Source organism: Vulpes vulpes, chromosome 2, assembly GCF_048418805.1.
Source record: "Vulpes vulpes isolate BD-2025 chromosome 2, VulVul3, whole genome shotgun sequence".
NCBI classification, from domain to species: domain Eukaryota; kingdom Metazoa; phylum Chordata; class Mammalia; order Carnivora; family Canidae; genus Vulpes; species Vulpes vulpes.
In genome coordinates, this window is record NC_132781.1 from 27,525,521 (window position 1) to 27,544,258 (window position 18,738).

Below are 18,738 nucleotides of genomic sequence, written 5' to 3' on the forward strand. Positions count from 1 at the left end.
GTTTTGTCAATTATACAGCTATCCAAACCATGACATAGAAGAAATAATACAACCCAACTCAAAAATATAAAAACAAAATGGAGTGTGCCACACACCAGCTACATTGAACTCTTTTCTATCCCCTAAGCCACGAATTTTCTAACCACAAAGCTTTACTTATACCCATGCTTTGATGATGTTCTCTGCACGCTCCATTTCCTTCTGAACTAATGCATCCTTAAAACTCATTTGAAACCTTATTTCCCTATGAAACCTTCCTCACACCCCTTCAGAGGAATGAATCATCCCTGCATGTGCTCCCAGAGAGGGTGACTTCTGTCCCTATAAAGTTTAGCACTCAGCACAGTCTGGCAAATAGTCTCTTAATTGTGCATGCCTCTGTGTCCTCCACTCTTAGAAGACAGGGATTCATCTCATTCATCTCTGTGGTCCCCTCAGTACCTGACATAGTGCCAACTGTAGTAAGTGTTCAATGTGAAGCTCATTCAAGGACTTGCATAGCTGAAAAGAAAGTGCTGGGAACAAGAGTAATCAACAGATCCCAGTAGTATAATTGCCTTAAACTTCATGTGAATGTGATTCCTTTGAAAAAAACTGCATTTTGTGGGGGGGTTTTTGTTTGTTTGGTTTTGATAATTGGTGTTGACTCCTTCAGCTCTACTTGGAAGTCCTAGGTTTAATTCACTGGACAAGAAAGCAAATCTGTGTGTTTGGGTGTAGGAGGGTAGTCCTCATGGATCTTTCCTATAAATTGTGTTCAAAGTGGGGCACTTCCTACTAGATTCTTCACCTTTCCTAGGCAGCATAATGGTGGGATGCTTATTTTAATTAAAGTAAACAACTACTTCAAAAGTACGTCCAAGAAAGAAAATTGAAAAGGCAAGAAGGAAAACACTAGACATAGCATTTAAAAGGGTATTATTTTTCCTTCAACTTTATGGTTTATTATATTTCTTGAAACCATTGTGAATGGCTTTTCATTACATAATGTTAGGTATTTGTCCCCCCCCCCCCTTCTCTGGAAATTTTATAGGAAAAGAGAAATATACCTTAGTAAGGAAGGCTGAGAACTCAAACATATCAGGCCAATAAACTCATGATATAAGAACAAAACATAAAGAAAATATGGTATATGTATACAATGGAATATTACTCAGCCATTAGAAATGAAAAATACCCACCATTTGCTTCAACGTGGATGGAACTGGAGGGTATTATGCTGAGTGAAGTAAGTCAATCGGAGAAGGACAAACATTATATGTTCTCATTCATTTGGGGAATATAAATAATAGTGAAAGGGAATATAAGGAAAGGGAGAAGAAATGTGTGGGAAATATTAGAAAGGGAGACAGAACATAAAGACTCCTAACTCTGGGAAACGAACTAGGGGTGGTGGAAGGGGAGGAGGGTGGGGGATGGGGGTGAATGGGTGACGGGCACTGAGGGGGGCACTTGACGGGATGAGCACTGGGTGTTATTCTGTATGTTGGCAAATTGAACACCAATAAAAAATAAATTTATTATAAAAAAAACATGAGAAACCAATTTCTGCTTTTTATAAGCTACCAAGTCTATGGCATTGTGTTATAGCAGCCTAACCAGACTAAGACAACAACAACAACAACAAAAAAAAAAAAAACAAAGGAGACAAATGGATGAGCAAAATTAAAACAAAACATGAAGAAATAAATGAGAGAATTAGTAGAAGAAAAAAGCAATATAATTTTGTTTGGTTCCAATTCTGGTTATGAGGAAGTATATATCGCTCTTCATCTCCGATGTAGCTTACTACTTTTAGTAGTTTTACTACTAAAAACATAAAGGCATCCATCAGAGGACTCAGAAAAAAATAAAGAAGAGCAGGTGGATTGGAGAAAGAAATCAAAATGGAAAGTATGGCCACTATAGCAATGAGTTTATGAGAATTTTCCTTTTCTTCCTAATCTCCCAGTTTGGACAACAAAATAGTCTATAATCCCAAAACTGCACATCAGATCCAAAGAGGAAAAACTCCAAGAGAAATTTATTCCCTAATTTTTTTTCCAGAGGACTGGGAAGGAAAAGTGTATGGGATGGAGACTGTAGAAGAGATCCCTTCCTTTGTGTGTTTTTTTGTTTTGTTTTGTTTTGTTTTGTTCACCTGGCTCAGTCCAGACAAGTTGTGGTCACAAAGTTGTATGCTAGTAGATGCAGCAGCTACGCATATACCTAAGATTCTGAGAGAAGTTATTTCTCTTTGAGCAGAGGAATTGGAAAATTGGTCCCAGTGGTCCAAAGAGAGTATGTTTGTGGGAAATTGTTGTTATTAATTTTCTTCCTCTTCTTCTCATTGTTTTGCTCTCAAGGTGAACCAAGTCATGAAAATTGTGAAATAGCACAGGAACCTAAAACTCTGACTTTTGAAGAAATCCTGGAGTTGAACCTCAGGGACTATAGAAGAATGCAGTAGAGAAAAAGAGCCCCTAAATCTGTGCATGAATTCACAGGCTCACCACTTGGTTGTACATGCATTGAAATTACATGATTTAGCATAGTGAATGCTTCAAGAATTGGACTATGGTAAAACAAAAGGTTCACTTCTGGGCTGTGCACACATGCAGCAGACAGAATAGAGTTACAGATGCTTTGAAAACTAAGCAGACATAGGAGCCACAGCCTGTAGAAGGCAGGTGTGGCAGGAACCATACCCAGTTAACTAGTTGAGAATACAAACAAAAAACAAAACAAACAAAAGGATAACATTACCTAGAGAATTTAACAGGATGAGTCACAGACATAAATCCCAAAATGTCTATGATATAATCTAAAATTACTAAACATAGAAAGACCCAGAAAAATCTCATCAACTCTCCAAAGAAAAGACCATCAAGTAACTACCAATCCCTGAGATGATCCATATGTTGAAATTACTGGGCAAAGCACTGAAGGTATTTATAACTATACTCCATGAGTAGAAAAAAATATTTTGAAATGAATGGAAAGACAGAAGTTCTGAGGCAAGAAATAGAAAATATAAAGGAAAACCAAATGAAAACTTTAGAAATTAAAAAAAATTTAACTAAAATTTTTTACCAGATAAACTCAATATTTTAGTGGAAATGTCAGCAAAAAAGAGTCATTGAACTGGAAAAAAATAGTAGAAATGATCCTTTCTGAACAAGCGAGACAAAATTAAAATACATATACATAATGATTGGAGCCTCAGGGGTCTGTAGTAGAGATCTCACGTTTGATTTATTAGAATCCCCAAAAGAGAGGAGAATGATTGGTGCAGGAAAAAAACCTGAAAATTTCTCAAATTTGGTTTAAAGCCATAAATGTACAAGTTTAAGAGTCATAAAGTAACCCCCCCCATGAAAAAAATCACATGCAGAGATATCAGAATCAAACTACTAAAATCTAAAGGTAAAGAAAATAACCTTGAAAGCAGCAAGACTCCAACAATTCAATGACAATGCAATGACAATTCAATGACAGCATATTTCAGTGGAAATCACAGAAGCCAGAAGACAGTATAATAACCTATTTAAAGTGATGAAAAGCAAGGAACCATTCAGAATTCTATATCCACCACAAATATCCTTTGGGAAAGAAAGATGAAGTAAAGACATTTTCGGATGACAGAAAAAGCTAATAGAAATCATAGCAGCTGATCTTCTCTAAAAAGTTATGAAAATTCTTCAGGCAGAAGAGATATGATACTAAAGAGAAACTTGAAATTTCAGGAATGAAAGAAGAGTGCAACAGAAATGGCAACTATCCTGGTAAACAGCCTTTTTATTTTTCCCTCTTAAGTTCTTTAAAAATACATATGACTGGGATCCCTGGGTGGCACAGTGGTTTAGCGCCTGCCTTTGGCCCAGGGCACAATCCTGGAGACCCGGGATTGAATCCCATGTCGGGCTCCCGGTGCATGGAGCCTGCTTCTCCCTCTGCCTATGTCTCTGCCTCTCTCTCTCTCTGTATGACTATCATAAATTAAAAAAAATTCAAAAAAATACGTATGACTGTTGAAAGTAAAAATTTTAACATTGTATGATGGAGTTTTCAATTTTTTTAAATAGATGCACTACATCTGTTAACTATAGCATAAAGGAGAGAGCATAAAAGAGCCTATATGGTTGCAATGTTTCTACATTTTTCATTTTTCATTAAGTGATAAAATATGAACTGTGAAAGACAAGCTTTATATTTTATTAATCATTTTAATAACCACTAAAAAACTATAGACAGTCAAAAAGTAAGTAGATAAATTAAAATTGAAAACTAAAAAATCAATCAAAAGAAGGCAGAAAAAAACAGGAGAATGAAAAACAGAGTGAACAAATAGAAAAGCAATAAAATGATAAACCTAAATCTAACCATATCAATAATTACATTAAGTGTAAATGTACTAGGCAAATTAAAAGAGAGATTATGAGATTTAAAAAAAGAAGAATCAAGGCACCTGGGTAACTCAGCAGTTGAGTGTCTGCCTTTGGCTCAAGTCGTGATCCCTGGGCTCCCAGAACAGAGTCCTGCATAGTGCTACCACAGGGAGCCTGTTTCTCCCTCTGCTTATGTCTCTGCCTCTCTATCATAAAATCTTAAAAAACAAAACAAAACAGTCCAGTTCTTATTGAAACTCAACTACGTATGCACTCTTCCACCCAGATGGATATTTACCATGTGCTGAGTACTGTCATAAGCAATGAATATTAGACCTAAAATTAAGATATGAATGAATCTTTAAGGAACTTCTGTGTAGAATTTAAAGAGTGGGTAGGGAAGAAGCAGAAAACTCCATTCCAGGAGGAAGGAAACAATATAAACAAAGAAACAGAAACAGAATAAGAAAAATTATGCTTTGAGAAATTACGCTTTCTTCCTCTCAAATACCCTTTGCTTCCTGTCATGAGTCTCTGACAGTGGGGACTGGAGGCATAAGTGCAATGAGGCAGTCAAAGCATATGGAGTTACTGAGCAGGTTGTTTGTAGAGGAACAGATCACAGAATAACTACCTAGCCCAAGGAATGGGAAAAAGAGAGATGGAACACACATCTCAGGTCAATGCAGATTTTGTGCTCCCAGTGGAATTTTTACAGCATCTTTAATTTCAAAATATGCTATGCAAAAGCTGGGAGAAAACTTGTCCAATTCCAAGCTACGCAGGCTAAGTCTCAACTTCATTTAAATCCTATTAAGGCACAATCTTCTCAAATATCCTTTTATGATGTCTAGAAAGTCTAATTCTTCAATTTAATTTTATGGGAGTATGGATTAAAAACGCTTATAAAGAACAAAGGGAATTACCCAAAGAAAGGCATTTCCTGGAGGAGGAAAAAAAGCCCTCCACGCAGCAAAAGGAATCTTTCAGTTTTATTATTTTCACTTCCCCTCCCCCTCTGTGTATGAAGAATCAGAATGGGAAGTCTAAAATCTGAATTTAAAGCTAGCATCAAAGTATATATTTTATTTTATGCGATATGGTTTTAACAGAGGAAAAGTGATTCTACTACCACCCTGCATAATTTTTGTAGAGAAAGTATAGATGTACTGCTGCTCAAATGATGAAATGACTACTTGGCTTATTCAAAATTATTTGAACTATTAGCTCATGTAGGATAAGCATGCTAGCATTAATCCTTTCATGATCTAATTAATCAGCCTTTCCAAAGTTACTAAGACAAATTCTTCAAAGATTTTTTCAAAAATCTCTTTATCCAAAAAGGATTCATTGTTTTATCCTGCTTATCCAAAGTCACAGATAAGTTATTTGCTCTACTCTGATCTAGATCTTTTTAAAAATAAAGTAATATAGGCAAAACACCTGCATTCCAGGAATGAAACAGAAATAGGAGTGAGGAAGCAGCCAGCAATATGCACAAGAAGCTGTGAAAATTGACCTGACCACATCATGGGCCTGCACCAGGAAATACTGCTCTAAAAATTCCATATTTGAATAGATATTACATGATAATTGGAGTTAATGTGTTAACGGGTGTGATCTAAATAAGGGTTTCAAAATACACTATAAAATAAGTTCTAGATAAGATTTTTTACTTCTTTGGAAAATTGTCATAAATGATTTAGTAGCGAAGGACCTAAGCTGTTCATTTGCCTCAGACCAATGATGAGAAGAATCTAAAAATGAACCTGGAACATAACAGGCATATTTGTAGGCAGTGGAGAGCTTACAGTTTATTTTTCATAAATGGCAACATCATGCTTATTACCTGCACAGGCTTAGGAGAACAAAAAGCATATTATACTTTAACAGCTTCTTACAAATTGTTAGAAAACAATTTATTTTCTAAGAAGAATAAATACTTAGTGAGACTGTGTTTAAATTTGTCCTTGGGCATGATGAATAAAAATGTATCTGCTGTGAGCTATGGATCCCTTATTACAGAAGGACTCTTTAGGAAGTCTAACCTTTTCTTCTTGCAGGAGAAAGTTTAGTCAGCATTATTTGGGGATGATCAATCTGCATAGAAACCACAAAAGAAAATGAACATTTGCTTGTCAGAACTTGTAATATTTCAGATAACATTGATGTGGAAGTGAAAATTACCCTTAATTAGCTAACTTTCAGTAGTTGTTAGAAGGAGGGACTAAGCCACCCAGAAGGCTTTCTACTTCTACCACTTTAAAAGTAACTCCTATTTTATATAGCATGTTATGTTAATAAAAAGTTATTGTCACCTGTTTATACATAGAATAAAACCATTATAGATTTATTGATTTTTTTTTAGACTATGCATTTAAGAAAAGTAAAGGGGGTATTTAAAAAATTAAGCACAATTATTTATCTCAATAGTCTTGGAAGAAGGAAAATATAGGGGCATAGAATCAGAAATCAGAGAAGTATGATATAAGAGTTACATAAGGGAAGGATGCTATGTGAGGAATCAGTAAAAGAGCAAGGTTTCAAAAAAAGATGTGAGATTTACTCTGGGTCCCCACCCTTTTTTTCTGGTTGCTCCTAGAAGAGTTCATTCATACAATAGACCATAACACTTCTTGGAGACCAACTGAAAAACAACACTGTGATCGTAATTTACCTTTTCTTTTTATATTCACTGATATTCATGAATCTTCAATCTTTATCCTTAGATTCTCTACCTACACACTGAATACTCAAGATTATAAGTGATATTCTGATTTAAGTTTGTATATAAACTTTTCTGAATATCTAAAAATCTGTAGGACAGCAGTCGTGCTCATATAGAGATTAATAAGAGAAGAATTCTGCCTTAAAGAAGGCAACTATCCTTTGAGGGAAAGAGATTCATGAACAGATATAAATTTAACATGCTGCGATAAGATAACAGGTATTAGGGAAGCAAAAAAAAAAAAAAAAAAAGAGGATGTTGTTTGAAAATGCCATACATTCCTGAAAATTATGCCTTCTATCAGGAGGCTATAAGTGAAATATGCATGAGTGTTTTCACCTCTGAAGACAATGGAAACAATTATATAATAAATAAAAGCAATAAGTGATGAAGGAAAAAAAACCCACAAAGACAAAACCTATTAAGCAGTACTGAAGGAATCTAATGATGGCTTAATTTGTTTTGTGTGACATCATCTATGGAATGTGATTCGTTAAATTAAGGGACCATCTGAATGCCTCCAAAACAAAAATGAAAACAATTTGCAAGCATAGCCATAAAGAATCATAGGAAGAGACCTTCAGTCACTTCATTTCAGGCTGATGTGGCTCTCCATTGCCTGGTTGAATAGGTTACAAAATGCTGCAAAATTGGTGTGCAGAGTACTAGCCAATTGACGAGGCAGCATTCTACAGGGTCTAGATCTAATACAGCATTAGGATTTTCAGTTCTTGATATAATGGAGTAATAAATATCAGACTAACTTTCCTGCCATTAACAACTATACAACTATACACAACTATTTTCAGGCATTGGCAAGACAGCACAAGGCTGTGATCTTTGAGAGAAAAAAATACATACAAAATGAGCTCCATATTTACCCTAAATTTATGCCAGAGGGCACATTTCAAGCTTTAACATATGGAAGTGGAGCTCAAGCAGAGAATGACATTCTCAACTGGGTGAAGGAAACAAGAGATTGTGCTACAGGGATGGTGAGAAGGCTGGAATCCTCAGGGCAAGGTGTAGTTGAGGAGGGAGCTCTGAAGATAAGGAGCTGCAGAAATATGCCTTAGAGTCTACTACACATGTGCAGGGCTAGACTTTATGAGGTCTGGTAGAGAATAACTTCTGAGGAATTGTGAACTAAATAGAGTTTCTGGATGTTGCTTAATGTAGGGTAACACTGGAGTTCTGTCATTCAGAGTGGGAAGACTTCCCTAGATGCCCCAAGTATTCAGTTAAAATTTCATAAAAATTACAAATAAAGAGTATGAATACATTAGCCCCAAAGAATCCTTTAGATTTATCCTAATGAAACCCCAAACAGGCCTGAGGGCCTTCAGTTATTTCAGGGAAAAAAGAGTCAATTTTCTTTAAAGGCAATAGTGTTCAAACTCTAAATAGTCAAATACACATACAGCATATAATAAAAAAATTACTAGAAGACAAAGTAGAAAAATGTAACACATAACTAGGAATCAATATGAACGGACTCAGATATGCCAATCATGTTGTAATTAGCAGGTAAAGTAGCTATTATAGGGGTGCCTGAGTGACTCCATTAGTTGATGGTCCACCTCTTGATTTTGGCTCAGGTCATGATCTCAGGGTCGTGAGACTGAGTCTCCTGTTGGGCTCTGCACTCCACAAGAAGTCTGTTTGAGATTCTTTCCCTTTCCCTCTCCCTTTCCCTCTGCCCCTCTCCCCACTCACTTTCTCACTCTCTCTCAAATAAATAAACAAAATCTTAAGAAAAATAGAAGTAGCCCAATGTGGGACTCGATCCAGGGACTCCAGGACCACACCCTGGGCCAAAGTCAGGCACTAAATCTCCGAGCCATCCAGGGATCAGATGTTTTTAAAAGAATATGGAACTCAGATATAGTTGAAAGAATAAAGAACCCAAGTTATGTAAAATATGTAGGTAAATGAACTTTTTTTTTGTTCCTTAGAGAATTGATATTTTTTAAGGTAAACTGCAATAAGTTAAACATGCATGTTATAACGCCCAGCTCAACAAGTAAATAAAACCACAAAGAGGTATTACAGAAATGTCAATATAGGAAATTAAATACAACACTGAAGATTACTCATTTCACCATCAAGAAGGTAGGAATTTCTTATGCAGTTAATACACACTCAAGATGTATGTCGTCTTGATGAATTGTCACTATTTACATTTTAAAATATTTCTCATTATCCCTGATAATGTATTTACTTGTTGAAGTCTAATTTGTCAAATATTAATATAACTGCATTGGCTTCCTCATAATTAATGTTTGCATGATATGCTTTTCTCTATCCTTTTACTTTTGACCTGTCTGTACCTTTATGTTTAAAAGGTTTTCTTATAAACAGCAAATAGTTGACCCTTGCTTTTTTATCCAGTCTGACAGTCTTTGTCTTTAATCCACTTACACTTAATGTTATCATTTATATAAGTTTATATTAAATATGCCAGGTTTATATTTCCTATCTTTTCTATTCACTATTTCAGTTTGTTTTCTATGTGTTCTGTGTTTCTATGTGTTCTGGTGCATTTCCACCTTTCCTACTTTCTTGACAGTGAAATGAGTCATCTTCAGTATTGTATTTCAAAAAGTAATAATCAGTACAGACATTAATAAAGGAGAATTATATATGACTTTATGACAATGAATTCTACAACTTAGATAAAACTAACAGATCCCATGAAACAAAACTTAGCAAAATTGATACAATAAGAAATAGAAAGTGATCAATCCTGTATACATTAAGGAAATTTAATTTTAATTAAAAATTTTCCACTAAGTCTTAAAAAGCTTTACTGATAAATACTAGAAAATCTTTAAGAAATCTATGATATCGGTTTCATATGTAGTTTTTCAGAAGATAGAGATGAAATCACTTTCCAGTTAAGTTTATGAAGCTAGCATATGCTTGATACCAAATCTAGACAAGGACATTATAAGAAAAATTGCAGACCAATACCTCTTAAGTACCTAGACAAAAAAATCTTTACCAAAGTATTAGTAAACAAAACCCAGTAATACAGTTTTTAAAGAATGTGTATAATGACTAAGTTATTCTTACTCCAGGAATTCAAGGTTGGTTAAATACACAATATTCAATTAATATAATTGCCACATTAAAAGATTATAATAGGAAGTGCATATGATCACTTAATTTGTCACAAAGATTTTCTAAAATTAAAATTCAATACTCATTGAATAGTTCTCAGCAAACTATGAATGGAAGGGCATGTCTTCAACCTAATAAAATGCATCTGCTAATACCACACTTAAGTATAAGATATTACATACATACTAAGATTAAAAAAGATGTCCATTAGCAGTACTTTTATTTAAATACTTTACTGAAGATCCTAGATGGTGTAACAAAATAAATAAATGGCAATCAGATTACAAAGGAAGAAATAAAACCTTCTTAATTTACAAATGACATGATTGTGTACATATAAAATCCAAAAAAATCTATAAGAAAAATATCTAATGAAGTAAAAAGTGCATTTATCAGTACCACGGATACAAACAAATGCAAGAAAAAGTAACTGAGTTCCTATGTACTGGTAATAAACATTAGAAAAATAAAAACAAAAATACCATTAATGATACTACTCAAATGGTAAAATATTTAGGGTTAAATTTAATGGAAGTTGTGCAAGAGCTCTATGCTTATACTTAAGACACTGCCAAAAGAAACTAAAGAAGACCTCAGTAAATGGAAAGATATATGCTCTGGGATTGGAAGCCTCAATGTTATTAAAACGTCTCTTCTCTACAAATAGATCTAAAGATTCAATGTATTTCTAATCAAAGTCTAGCAGGTTTTATTTTTAATAGAAACAAACAAGCTGATTCTCAAATTTATACAGAAAAGCAAAGAATCTAGAATATCCAGAATAATCTTGAGAAAGAACAAAGCTGGAGAATTTCAAAGCATACTATAAAGCTACAATAATCAAAATCATAAGTTATTGACATAAATATCAACATACAGATCAATGGAACAGAATGAGATTCCAGAAATAGAGCTACATTTATATGTAGACTTGATTTTTCTTTTTTCTTTTTTTTTTTCCTTTTTGGCAAAGGTGCCAAAGCAATGCAATAAGAGAAAGAAGGAAAGGAAAGGAAAGGAAAGAAAAAGAAAAAGAAAAAGAGAAAAGAAAAGAAAAGATAAGATAAGAAAAGAAAGAGAAAAGAAGAGAAGAGAAGAGAAAAGAAAAGAAAAATGAAAAGAAAAGAAAAGAAAAGAAAAGAAAAGAAAAGAAAAGAAAAAAAGAAAAGAAAAGAGAATTCTTTTCCACCATGGTCCTGATACAACTAGATATTTGTATGGGGAAAATCACTCTCAACATCTACCTCATCTCATAAACAAAAATTAATTTTGGGCAAATCATAGACTAGCTAAAACTATAAAAATCAGAGCAGAATATCTTTTTGAACATATACTAAGCAAATTTCTTCAGTAGTATACAATAAAGCACTAATCATTAAAGGAAAATAACCTCATTAAATAAAAAATCTGCTCATAATAAGACCTTGTAGAGAAAATGAATGGGCAAGTAATAGACTGGAAAAAATATTTGCAAAACATATATCCTGACAAAGGACTTTTTATATTACAAACTAAAAAATGGATTTATCAATATTATGGATAAAACCAATATAAAAAGAGCAACTGGTTTCCATATAATAGCTATAAATGTTTGAAAAAATAAAAATAAAAAATACCATTGACAATATCATCCAAAACATAAAGTTATTTAGAGTTGAATTCAACTTAATGTTTAGGAATTCAATCAGGAATTCAAGGTAGGTTAAATATACAGAATTCCAAAAAAAAATATACAAAATTCCATTAATGTAATTCAATTAATATATCCAGAATAGGTAGCTAACCCAATAGTACAGAACAAAGAACCAAACTTGAAAACATGGGGAAAGACTTGAACAATCACTTCACAAGGGTGATAAACAAATGGACAATACACACATGGAAATGTTCAACATCATTTGTCATCAAGAAAATGCAAACAAAAAATAAAGTGGTTTACTACTCCCCACCCAACAGAATCAATACTCACACACTGCTGGTGTAAATATAAAATGATACAATCACTTTGTAGGAAGTTTTGGTAGCTTCTTAAAAGGTTAATTATATACCTACCATATGATCTAGCCTTTTTACTCTTAGGTAGGTATCTCAGAAAAATAAATATATATGTTCATTTAAAAATTTGTACATTAGTATTCATAACAATCTCATTCAACATTTGGAAATACCCTAAATGACCATCAACAGGAGAAACAATAAGCCGTGACATAGTTATACAATGGAATATTGTTCTAGTGCAAAAGGCAAAGAGCGAGCGACTTATGACATGCTACAATATGAATGAATCTCAAAAACATGATCTTGAGGGAAAAAATCAAATAGGAAAGAGTACATATTAAATGACTCCACTGAATGAAATTCTAGAAGGGGCAAAACTAAACTATGATGATAGAAGTCAGAACACTAGCCATTTTGGTGGGGGAGTGACACGATTGATGGGGAAGGCACATCAAGAAAATTTTGGGGTGACAAAAAAAGGCTTAAGATGGTGTTCACACTTATCAAAACTCACTGAGCTTTAGAGTTCAGGTATATGCATTTTACTGAACATACATTCTATCTCAAGATTTTAAAAGGCTACATATATATGTGATTGATGATAAAAGCTGGTATTAACTTCTGCCTTCCTCAGGACAGTGTTTATTTTCTTTTTCTTTTTTTCCTTTCTGTTGTTGAGATACATATTAAATGACAATGAAAGTAGCAGATTTGTCTGTTGACCATAACTACAAAGTCTATACCAAGCAACGCATGGTACTCAAGACTCACCACCTTCTTTTTTTTATTTTATTTTATTTTTTTTATTCATGAGAGACACAGAGAGAGGTAGAGATACAGGCAGAGGGAGAAACAGACTCCCCACAGGGAGCCTGATGCAGGACTGAATCCCAGGACCCTGGGATGACAACCTGAGCCTAAGGTAGATGGCAACCACTGAGCCACCCAGGCATCCCTCACCATGTGCTTTCATCTCTTCCTTTGTTTGGAATATTCATTCTTTCCCCTTTTCTCTGCAGGTTAAAATCCTACATCCTACTCTTCACTCAAGGCTGTGCAAATACCACAATTTCTCCCCCAATCAACTACCTCACCAACTAGGTCTTTTTAATATATTTGCTCACATCTTTGTCTTTTCCAGAAGACAGGGAACTCACTGTGGGAAGCACTTTGTAATATTCATCTTTGTGTCCTTGAGGTCTAGCTCACAATAGGTGCTAAATAACTGTTTGATAAGGACCAAATCAACTATATGAAGCAGAGATTTTGGAACATTGTCAACCATATAATCTGATTAGGTGTCAGCTTCATGAAGGTATTTTCACTCAAAATATTCAGTTGTTTTTTTTTCTTTACCCCAGTAATATTCTTTTTATCTCCAGCCTAATCTGGTTTCACATCTTAGAGTCGGCTTTCAATTTTGCCATAGGAAATGATATATTTTTTCTATTTTCTTGATTCCAAACTCTCCCGTGTTTTATATCTGGTCACCCTTAATAGAGTATGTCATTTATCCACCATGAAACTAACTCTGTCCAGATTACTCATCTTTTAATGTTCCCTGTCAGCTTTCTGGGCGTCAAGAAACCTGAACACTTTTCAAGCTATATTCCTATCTAGGACATTCATAACAGAGAGTGCTTTCTGCCATCATGAATAACTTTTCTTTTTCTCCTAGAAACAAATTGGGGATTAATGTACACAATCTCTCTCACATCAGGCTTTCTGATTTGTTTGATCTCTTCCACTATAGTGTGCAATATCAAAAGTACCATAGAAATCTCAATAAATTATCTACACCTAGAGTGCCTCTTCTCTGTCTCTTGAATCTGCAATGATATACTCTACTTAAAGAACTCTGAAAATGGATGGTAGGCCTTATTTGTTTTCATAGGTCCAGTTCCTCTAGTTTTTTGCCAGACAACTGCATATGTATTTTGCCTCTTATTTGTTTACTTTTTATTGATTTAAAATCTTAAATTTAAAACCTTCGTTTTGTGAGGGCAAAACAAAATAAGACACTGCCTGTGGCTACACATCAAGTATGAAAAGAATACTATAATTAGATGAAATTTCAGCAAAGCTCCAGCAACAAGAAAGTCTAGTTACTCAACAATGGAACCAGAAGTCAATGACTATTGGTTATTCATTTACACCTTGATAACTAAAGCCATACGCACACACACATGCACACACACACACACACACACACAGTTGACCCTTAAACAATACTGGTTTGAACAGTGTGGGTTCTCTTATGCATGGCATTTTTTAAGGTAAATACAATACAGTAGTGCAATGTATTTTCTCTTTCTTACTATTTTCTTAATAACATTTCCTTTTCTCTATCTTACTTTATTGTAAGAATGGAGTACAGAATACATATAAAATATGTGTCAATCAACTATTTGTGTTATTGGTAAAGTTTCCAGTCAGCAATAGGATATTAGTAGTTATGTTGGGGGGAGTCAAAAGTTATGTGCAGATTTAGGGAGGATTTGTACCTCTAGCCCCCATGTTGTTTAAGGGTTGACTATATATAAACCATGTATGCATATATATATACAAATATAAGCAAATAAGCAAAATGACAGAGAATTCTGGGTAATTTTAGGGAGAAAGCTAAGGAACCAGTGTAGTAGAAGGGAATTTCATATTTCTTTCTCAGTTTTTGACTGATAAAAAAACAAAGGAAGAAAATGGACTAATATATAACATAATTTAAAATTTTGATCTAATAAATGTGTTTGTGTGTGTGCATCATTTTATATTCTGCAGATACCTTCTATTTTAGTACCCATGGAATATTTACAAAAATTTACCATATGTTTTTAAAGCCACAAGTACTTTCAACATATATATATATATATGTACATTTATGTATATATGTATACAAATATATTTTTTAACATATAACTAGTTAAAATAGAAACAATAAGCTATGAAGAATTAAATCCCTCTACTAGGTCTTAAATCAAAAAGGAAAATAAGTTGGGGCACCTGGGTGGCTCAGTGGTTGAGCGTCTGCCTTTAGCTCAGGTCATGATCCTGGGATTCTGGGATTGAGTCCTGTATCAGGCGCCCAGCAGGGAGCCTGCTTCTCCCTCTGCCTATGTCTCTGCTTCTCTCTGTATGTCTCTTATGAATAAATAAATAAAACCTTTTTTTTAAAAAAAGGAATATAAGTTCATTAACTATTATTTATAAAAAATAAAAAATAAATATTATTTATAAAATGCCTGAAATATTACATATTTGACCTATGAAGTATATCTTAAGGTCCACTACAGAAAAGTTAAGAAAATTCAATGAATAAATCATAACTTCAGAAAATATAAAATGACCAAAAGTGCATGAAAATATTTACTGAAAAATCCATTCAACAAATATTTGTTGATAAACTTCTGTAGAAAAAACTACAGATCTGAGGATGAAATCTGAGAATTTGCTCTATGGAGAAAAGGATACAGTGGGGCACCTGAGTGGCTCAGTTGGTTGAGTGTCCAACTCTTAGTTTTGGCTCAGGTCATGATCTCAGGGTTATGAGATCAAGCCCTGAGTCAGGCTCTACACTCAGCATGGAGTCTGCCTGAGATTCTCTCTCGCCTTCTCCTGCTGCCCCACCCCCTTCCTCTCTCTCCAAAATAAATAAATAAATAAATCTTCAAAAAGATACAGCAGTAATATAAATACAAAAATAGATTAACTATTTGCCAAGCTAATTAAGAAAGGGCAGGAGTTAACTCTGGGAAATGAACTAGGGGTGGTGGAAGGGGAGGAGGGTGGGGGGTGGGGGTGAATGGGTGACGGGCACTGAGGGGGACACTTGATGGGATGAGCTCTGGGTGTTATTCTGTATGTTGGTAAATTGAACACCAATAAAAAATTAATTTATTAAAAAAAAAAAAAGAAAGGGCAGGAGTAAAGCACAAATACCTAAAAATGTAAATTCAAAAGGAAAACAAAACTTGAGGGAATTTGTTGTCAGCAGATCTGACTTACAAACAGTATTAAAAGTTCTTTAGAAAAAAGTAAAATGATTTGAGTCAGAAACTCAGAACTACTTAAAGAAAGGAAGAGTGTCAGAAAGGAATAAATGAAGATAAAATCTTTTAGTTTCTTATCCTTAATCACTTTAAAAAATAACCACTTGGCCAAAATAATAATAGCCATCATGTCCATAGTGATTATGACCTGTGAGTAAGTGAAATGAATCAATGACAGAATTGTTATAAGAGATGGGAGGGAGGAAGAGGGAATACTCTGAGGTGCTTGCACTACCCATGAAGTGGTGTAGTCCTTGTTATTTGAAAGTAGACTTGGATTAATTATAAATACATTTTGCAAGCATTAGGGTAACCACATACACATTTGAACACATACACAAAACAAAGTCTAGGTAAGAGACAAAAATCAAGAATAAGGAGTTGTTTTTTAGACACACTTTAAACATGCAAGTTCAGTAGGTGGGGAGGATGAAGGGAAATGAGGAAGGAAAATGAAAATCAGCAACCAGTGAGCAAGGAGAAAACTGAGACAGGACGTTTTCTAGCATGCAGTAAAGAAAGATTCTTATAAAAGATTAAGAAGTGTATTTAAAATGCATAAAAATGTTGAACAAATATAAAAGAGTGTTAGCAGTGGTGCTTTGATGCAGTGGGTTTGTGGGTGATTTAATTTTGGTTTTTCTGTTTCAATCTTCCAAAATAGTTCTGCAATAAATAGCAACACCATTGTAATAAGAAACAAGACCATGAAAGTTATGCTAAAAAATATTGGGCCCCTTACCCTTACTCAAGAGTACACATCCTTCATGTCTACCTTCCTAATAAAATCAGTTCCAAGGTAAAATATCTAAGGGGATGCAGGAAAACCTGTTACAGGAAAACCTGTTGGTAAGATGTTCTAGAGCAGCACTGCCCAACAGAAATACAATGGCAGTCCCATATCTAATTCAAAATTCCTTAGTGGGCATACTGAAAAAAATTTAAAGGGACAAATGAAATTCGTTTTAATAAAATTTTATTTAACCCGGTATGTCCAACATATTTGTTTCAGCACACAATCAATAAAAATATAAATGAGCTATTTCATCTGTTCTTGAGTCTCTGAAGTCTAGTGCCCTTCACAATTATACCACATCAAAACTCACACTCGTTTCAAGGGCTCAAGAGCCACATGTGGCTGGTTCCTACCATATGGAATAGTGAAGTTCTAGACCAATATAGTTTGCAGGCCAGCAGCATTGGCATCACTGAGGAACTTGTAAGAAATGCACAATCCCTGTCCCCACCCTGCACCTACTGAATCAGAATCTGTTTCTAACATATTTTCAAATGATGCTGATCTACAGACCATACATAGAGTAGCAAGAATGTATATTTCCAACTCAATCTTCTTCTAGAATTTCTTCAGTGGTTTCCCAACCTATTTCCTGCCACTATTCTCTGGCCCTTCATCTCTATCATTTCTCAATAGTATTTATTATGTGCTGTTTACCTTGTGCTAATATTTGCAAGTCCTAGCGTGCCCATTTTACAAAGGAGAATACAGAGGCAATGAAAAGTTATGTATTGTGCCCAACACCACCCAACCCAGGACCTACCTTGGTCTAAGTGCCCAATATTACCTAGTAAATGGTGGGCCTGGGATCTGAAACCAATTAGTTTGCCTCCAGAGTCCTTATGTCTTAACCAACAATTATCTGTCTATGCATCTGTCTCTTCTACATCCAGCTCTTCAAGGACGTATACCATGTTTTACACATCTTTGCTCCACAACACTTACATAATACACTAAATGTTTTGGAAGGAAAGGAGGGAGAACTTCTCCTACTAGGACTCTCCTTCTAGAACCAAACACCCTGTAGTGTCATGCATGCTTTCATTGCTCATGATCCCCATTTTATGAATGCCAGTGGACACAGTATGACTGTGTGATAGGCTGTGGTCCAAGCACCAGTTTTGTTTCTATTATTTTGCACTAATATTAAGCAAAGTGACTAATCCTACTTTGAGAAGTTGAGAAGGCTTTGAAATTGGAAGTAACAAATGAGCTTTCATATTTACAAGTTATGGATAATATACAAACCTAACTTTTGCTTAAGAAATGTTTCTTCCTAAATATTTAGGAGATAAAATTTCGTCTAACTTGTAATCCAACAGGTCAGAGTTCTATGAGTAGAAGTTGTGAAAACTAATGAAATGATCATAAAGTAGGAGATTTAAGGGAGAAAGTAAGAAAATTAAGTAGTTCCAAATCCAAACAACTACCTTCTTGATATCCAGGTGATAACTTTTACTGTATATCCAGTATTGGACTTTTCAGATTCTCTTGCTTTTTGTTCTCATTTAATCAGTCCAATTCCATCCATATTTTCTCAGGTAAGAGAAATTTCCTTTGGAAATGGACCTGTTCTCTTTGGCACTCTGGACTCCCTGTTTCTCACCAGGGAGAGGTGAGAAACAGGGAAATGGCTGAAGTGGCTGAAATGCTCTCCAGGACATGGAGTTGTGGGTAGGG

At 34.5% G+C, this 18,738-nt stretch overlaps 1 protein-coding gene across 4 annotated transcripts in view; it reads right to left on the bottom strand.

The window, feature by feature from the left end:
- The window catches only part of CA10 (carbonic anhydrase 10), a 476,846-nt gene that overhangs the window by 307,926 nt on the left and 150,182 nt on the right, over positions 1–18,738 (bottom strand). The window lies entirely within an intron of this gene.